This window comes from Phaseolus vulgaris, chromosome 11 (genome assembly GCF_000499845.2).
Source record: "Phaseolus vulgaris cultivar G19833 chromosome 11, P. vulgaris v2.0, whole genome shotgun sequence".
NCBI classification, from domain to species: Eukaryota; Viridiplantae; Streptophyta; class Magnoliopsida; order Fabales; family Fabaceae; genus Phaseolus; species Phaseolus vulgaris.
In genome coordinates, this window is record NC_023749.2 from 42749770 (window position 1) to 42756469 (window position 6700).

The 6700-nt window shown below is 33.3% G+C and overlaps 1 pseudogene; it reads left to right on the top strand.

Moving 5' to 3' along the window:
• The first annotated feature begins 201 nt into the window (after positions 1–201).
• LOC137808007 (probable UMP-CMP kinase 2) lies at positions 202–4215 on the top strand (annotated as a pseudogene).
• The last annotated feature ends 2485 nt before the right edge of the window (positions 4216–6700 follow it).

Consider the following 6700-nt stretch of genomic DNA (forward strand, 5'->3'; position numbering starts at 1 on the left):
AAATGAAAATAGCAAGTGAAATGTGTTCCGTGATTATTATTTTTTTATCACTACTTGTTCTATAATGGTACATTCTCTTAATTGTTTTATGATTGCCATGTTTTTAAAAAAAGTTAATTTTAGTATTATTATAACTCTAATAAAGCACATATAAGTAGAGGTTTTTAAAAGCTCTGTTAAGTGTCAATGATTTTTTCCTAAATGAATCTGTCAAGTACTAGAGTATGTGAATGTGAACCTTATATATAACACCACATATACTTTGATTGTATATATCTCTGTCGAAAATTGCATACTCTTATTTGGCAGAAAGGATAGATCATGCAGATAAACTTGGTGGCAATTGTCAAGTTGCCAATCTAAATTATTATATTTTTTTATTCATTTTCTCATGTTATGTAACTGAGTAAAACTGTTTGGCTCTATTACTTTAATAAACTTCTATAATGTATTTAAAGAAATGCATCAAGTTATTAATGATGCTATCCATGCCTTTTTACTTTTGGGGGTTTCCTTAAATAAATGATAATTAAAATTGTTCTTTCCCAGGAGGTCCTGGTAGTGGGAAAGGTACACAATGTGCAAAAATTGTTGAAACCTTTGGATTTAAGCATCTGAGTGCTGGAGACCTTTTGAGAAGGAAGATATGGATGATGTTGTCTTATTCTATTTTTTTTTTTGTTGGTGCATCTTTGTGATTTTAGCATTAAAAATAAGAACTCCAAAGCAATTATGATTCTGAATACAATTAGTGAAGGAAAATTATTTGTGATAGGGAATAGGTGACGTTGTCTTATCCCAGAATTTTTTATTGATGGTTTCCCTACAAGCAAGCGAACCGTATAGCTTTTAAACAAATTGTAAGTTTGACTTTTAACCATGCTCCTCTTCAGTTTGAGCTTAAGGAAGTTTAGTCCCCCTCCTTCTACCTCTTCTTTCTAGTTATAATTGATATATATGCATTGCCTCATATCTTGTGCATTGAATATATTTCCAAATGGCAATATCTATGGATGAACAAAGTAAATTGTCATAGTTGTAAACTGTATTAGAGGGTATTAGAAAATCTTGAAGTTATGCATCTTTCTTGATCAAAAAGAAAAGGGGCAAGATGGAGAAGGTGAGAAATGGTGCACAAAAATCAATTAGAAAAGTGGAAAAACATAATTTTATTTCATATGCTGATGCCATAGTTTTATATTACAAAAGGGAAAAAAGCTCTAATGGACTTTGGTAAATAAAAACCAACAAAGCCCAAACTAAGAAAAAAAACAAAAGGACAAAAACACTTAAATCCCCCCTCAAGTTGGTGGATGAATATTGCAGACACCAAGCTTGGAGAGTAGTTTATGAAACCTTTCTTTGTCAAGTGCTTTCGTAAGAAGGCCCGCTGGTTGATTTTCAGAACTGATTGGAAGTAACCGGAAGAGACCTTGTTGTAGCTACTCCCTCTCCACATGACAATCAATGTCTATGTGTTTAGTTCTTTCATGAAAACTATTGTTGTGTGCAATGTGACGTGCAAATTGGCTATCACAGAAAAGGCTTGCATTGTTGTTGGTTACCACATGAAGATCTTCAAGAAGATAGCTGAGCCATTGTACTTCACAACAGGTAGTTGCAAGAGCTCTATATTCAGCTTCAGAAGAAGATCTTGACATTGTACTTTGCTTCTTGGTTCTCCATGACAACAACGATTCCCCAAGGTAAACAAGGAATCCAGTGGTGGATCGATGTGTTGTAATGCATGAGGCCTAGTCAGAATCATAAAAAGCTTTAATCTGAATATTATTATTTTTTGGGATAGTAAATACCTTGCGCTGGCGATGCCTTTATATATCTGAGTATCCTTTGAACAACTTGGTGATGCAATTTTGAAGATGCTTGAACAAACTGACTTAAGAATTGTACAGAAAAACTGATATTTGGTTTGTATGAACCAAATATAGTAGCCTTCCAATAATCCTTCGGTATGTACCAATGTCATGCACGGTTGAATTTTGATAAAAAAAACTTTTCATTATTTTTAGTCATGGGTGTGACTGCTAGCTTTGCATTCAACATACCTGCATCAGCTAAAATTTCGAGTGCATATTTCCTTTGACAGATATGGATGCCATTCTTGGTTCTAGCAATTTCTAATCCTAAGAAAAACTTTGAATGACCAAGATCTTTTATTTTAAAAGCCATATTTAAGGAATTTTTAACATCCTCTATATCTTTCTTGTTGTTACCAGCAACTAATATATCATCAACATACATGAGAAGAGCAATTAAAGATGTTCCAACAACTTTAATAAAAAGAATTATCTGCCTTTGAACAAGCAAAATTAATACTAAGAAAAGTAGCGAGTTTGTCATACCTTTGCTTACTTGTCTACTTTAACCCATATAAGGATTTGGTTAGGTGACAGATTGGTTGGGTTCTTTTACTGGTTACACCATGGAGCAACTCCATATAGACCTCCACTTGCAAATCACCATGCAAGAATGCATTATTCACATCCAGTTGTTCAAGGTGTCAGTCCATGGCAACAACTACAACAATGATAGTTCGAATAGTAGTGAGCCTGGCCACAGGTGAATAAGTTTCCATGTAATCTATGCCTTCGCGCTGTGTATACCCTTTGGCAACAAGTCTTGCCTTGTACCTCTTGATTTCTCCATCAGCTTTGCGTTTACTCTTATAAACCCACTTACAGCCGATAGGTACTTTGTTAGGAGGAAGATCCATTATTTCCCAAGTTTTGTTGACTTCAAGAGCTTTTATTTCTGCCTTCATGGCTTCTACCCATTCAGGAATTGTTTTGCTTCTTCGTAACTTTGTGGCTCAGTTTGCGAGTAGTTTTGTTGTTTTTCCAAAAGATTTTTGTAGGATAAAACAGAGCTAAGTGGATAACGCCCCTTTCTATTTTCTTTTAGTTTCTTGCTACATGGTGACATCATGATCTGGTGATGATAGTCCTCCAAGAATGCTGGTGTTTTCCTGATTCTAGTTGAATGTCTCAATTCTTCATGTTGAGTACAAGTTTCAGCTTCATTTTGTAGAGGAAGATCATCATATATTTGTCCCGTGAAGTCACTGTTTTCTTGGATAGTTTCCTGCTCATCTCTATCACTTATGTTATAAAAGAAAGTTTCATAATAAACTACATTTCTATATACAAAAATCTCTCTAGAGTTAACATCTAAAACAACATACCCCTTAGTACCTTGTTTGAAGCCAAGGAAAATGCACTTTCGTGCTCTAGGATCAAGCTTGTGTCTGTTTTGTTCAAGAGTAGAAGCAAAACATAAACACCCAAAAATTCTCATATCAGAGATGTCAAACATACATTCATACAGTAGCTCATAAGGACATTTGTTTTGTATAAAAGGAGTTTTGCTGATCATTCTTGGAGGAACTTTCTTGTGTCGCAGCCATGAAGAAGAAGAAGCCAAAAAAGGGGAAAAGAAAACGAGGAGAAGTTCGTAGGAGGAGAAAAAAAATAGAGGCAGCGGAGGAGAGCGAATATCTGATACCATCTTGAAGTTTTGCATCTTTCTTGATCAAAAGGGACAAGATGGAGAAAGTGAGAAGCGGTGCACAGATATCAATTAGAAAAGTGGAAAAACGGAATTTTATTTCATATGATCTGCGCATCTGCTAATGCCATGATTTTATATTACAAAAGGGAAAAAAAACTTAATGGGCTTTGGTAAACAAAAATCAACAAAGCCCAAACTAAGAAAAAAACAAAAGCAAAAAAACACTAAAAGAAAAAATAGTAATTCCATGTAAATTCTTTCGTGTATTCTTTTGACTAAATAAACACGCTCTTCATTATGCAGATTGGAGCATAACCACGTTTTGTACTTTTCTTTGATTACCCTGAAGAAGATTGCTATTAAATCCGTGGAGATTTAACTTCAGCACCTTATTACAAACTATTGTCTTACATATTTTTATTGCATGGTCGAATTGATAACAACATAGAAACAATGAGGAATCGTCTTAAAGTGTTTAAGGCGTTAAATCTTCCAGTTATTGATTATTATGCTAAGAAGGGGAATATTTACAGGGTAACTATATTTAGTTTCAATGTTCAATTGAATCTAGGAGAACTGGCCTTATTTAGAGAATTGCACCATGACAACTTACACACAAAAATTGCCTCTTTATGGTCATGCTTACACATTATGCTTCTTAGTTCAAGAAACCATATAAAATTATAGTGGTAATCATAACATCTCACAATGTTATCTCTGTATCGTGGAAATTTCAATGTACCTTGTTCGTGTTTTTTATCCTAATCTTAGAAGAGAAGGAACTACATCATGTGGGGGAATGTTTACTATAAATCTAATAACAAGGTCTCCAATTCGCTGAATGTTTACTAGTAAATTTGTTAGAAAGGTGTTTTTTCTAATCACAACATATAATTTGTTAGTAAATTTGTTATTTTATTTATATTTTTAAAAGAATGTCATTAAAATATAATGAGAAAAAGCTCACGTTGGAAGCCGCCAGATATACAAAGGGTTTACAAACCTCCAAAAATACCAGAGATTTGAGTCGCTCAACTCCATGAGATAAGCAAGATGATGATTTCATACTTGTGACCTAGCCTGCGGAAGAAGAATCAAGAATGATAAGAATTATGAATAACCTTCAAGCACTCGACTCTATGACATAAGAATGTATGGAGAATTTTCACTTGTGACCTAACTCACAATATAAGAAACCCTAAGGGAGAAAATTCTCTAATTCACGAACTTTGGTTAACTCTAATGCGCTACACAGGAAATAAGCTAAGAAACACCACTCTAGGATAAAAAAAAGGGGAGAATGGTGTTGGACTTCAAGAGTAGACACAAGCTTCCAGTGAAGTTATTTTGATGTTGATTTTTTGTATATGTAGAAGTTGAACCTATTTTAAGAATGTCAAACTTTCATCATATGTGGTTGAGAGTCTTTAGTACAAGTTATTCACAAGGTTTAGAGTTCATCACACAACCTATACTAAAATTAATTAAAAGAAAATTGTTTTTGAAAAGTTAAAAATAAGAGAAAAGGATTTTATGGTTATGTTAATAGATTAAGTTGTTAAGTAATCGATAAAATTGTCCTTAAGAAGTTTCAAAATAGGATATTTATCACCAATTTAGTTAACCGATTAAAAATAGAGAGTAGATTTATGTGTTTTCAATATTCTTAGAAATTAATCAATTAAAAATCTTGCATAATTGATTAACATTGTTTTTGTTAAGTCGTTAGACGGTCTATGACCAGCTAGACATTTTAATATCAGACAGTCTCGTAATAAAAGAGATAATAAGTTTTGATGATAACAAACACTATAAGGTATCCTAAGTTAACTAATGAAGTTACTAAGTATGCAAATTTAGTAAAAGACTTAGTAGACGCTTTAAGTTGATCAAGTAATCCAGTAGTATTATAAGTATCAAATGCTTATGATAAATACGACAGACCAGACAATCTATTAAGTTATTCCTATAAAGTCAACATTTTAAATAATGTATCTTGGTAAATATACTGGATGGATTCAATTCTGTCAACAAGATGTTTCAATAGTAAAAGATAAAGACAAAAGATCTCATCAGACGATCTCTGAAGAGTTTACTGTTGGGTTTAATAGTGCCAAAGTTCAAGAGGGGGGGTGAATTGACCTTTTAAAACTTTCTCGCAGAAACAGTGTTTAACACAGTTTACAGAAAATAAATCGATTTATGTGAAAATGAACAGATTTATTTCAGCACTATTTTTGTTTGAAAAGCGTTTATACAGCAAGGTTAATCACAAGATTATGCAGATAGATTTTCCAGAAGCACACACACTGATATTAGATTTGAAAAACAGTGAAACACAAAACAACAAACTTCAATTTCAAGCAAGTGATTAAGGTTCGATTGATAGCATGCCAATTAATTGAGTAACCTTTACAAACAACCTGTTCCAGTGACTTTTAACAAATTATAAGTGTTCTTCTTGAAACACACAGTTTTCCAGAAATTAAGAACAGTGAATCACAGAACAGCAAGCTTCAATTTTAAGCAATTGTTTAAGGTTCAATTAATAGCTTTGACAATTTCTTGAGCAACCTATCACAATCAATCTGTTCCAGTGGCTTTTAACAAATTTTATATGTTCTTATCTGACTCAAACAACTTTTCCAGAAATTAAGAACAGGATGAAACGAGCCCAGAAAAAACAGATTTTTTAATGAATGAACATATTTATTTCTTTGCTGTTTTATCAATTATGCAGAAACTTAATTGCAGAGTTTGAGAGAGAATGAACACAGGGCAGTTATACTGGTTCACCCAACTGAGCTACATCCAGTCTTCACCTAAAACCAAGGTGAAATTCACTAAATCACAATACAAACAAACACAATTCCCACTGTTCTTGAAAGCTACAAGAACTTAGGTACTCTTGCTGAAAAAACCTATTTCAGCTCACACACACTCTTCAAGAAAACCTATCAAGAAGAGTGTTCAACCAAACTGTTACAAGAAATGAAAAGTGAAACGACTACACCTGATTGAGGTTACAAAGATCTGCCTTAAACCAGTAGGCAAGATTGCTAGAACAGTAGCAGAACCTCACACCAAGCTTTTGGAACCAAACCAAGAACAAACACTTTGTGATTTTCGAAATCTTTGAAGAACAAATGTTAATCCTTTGTAAACTCTTAAT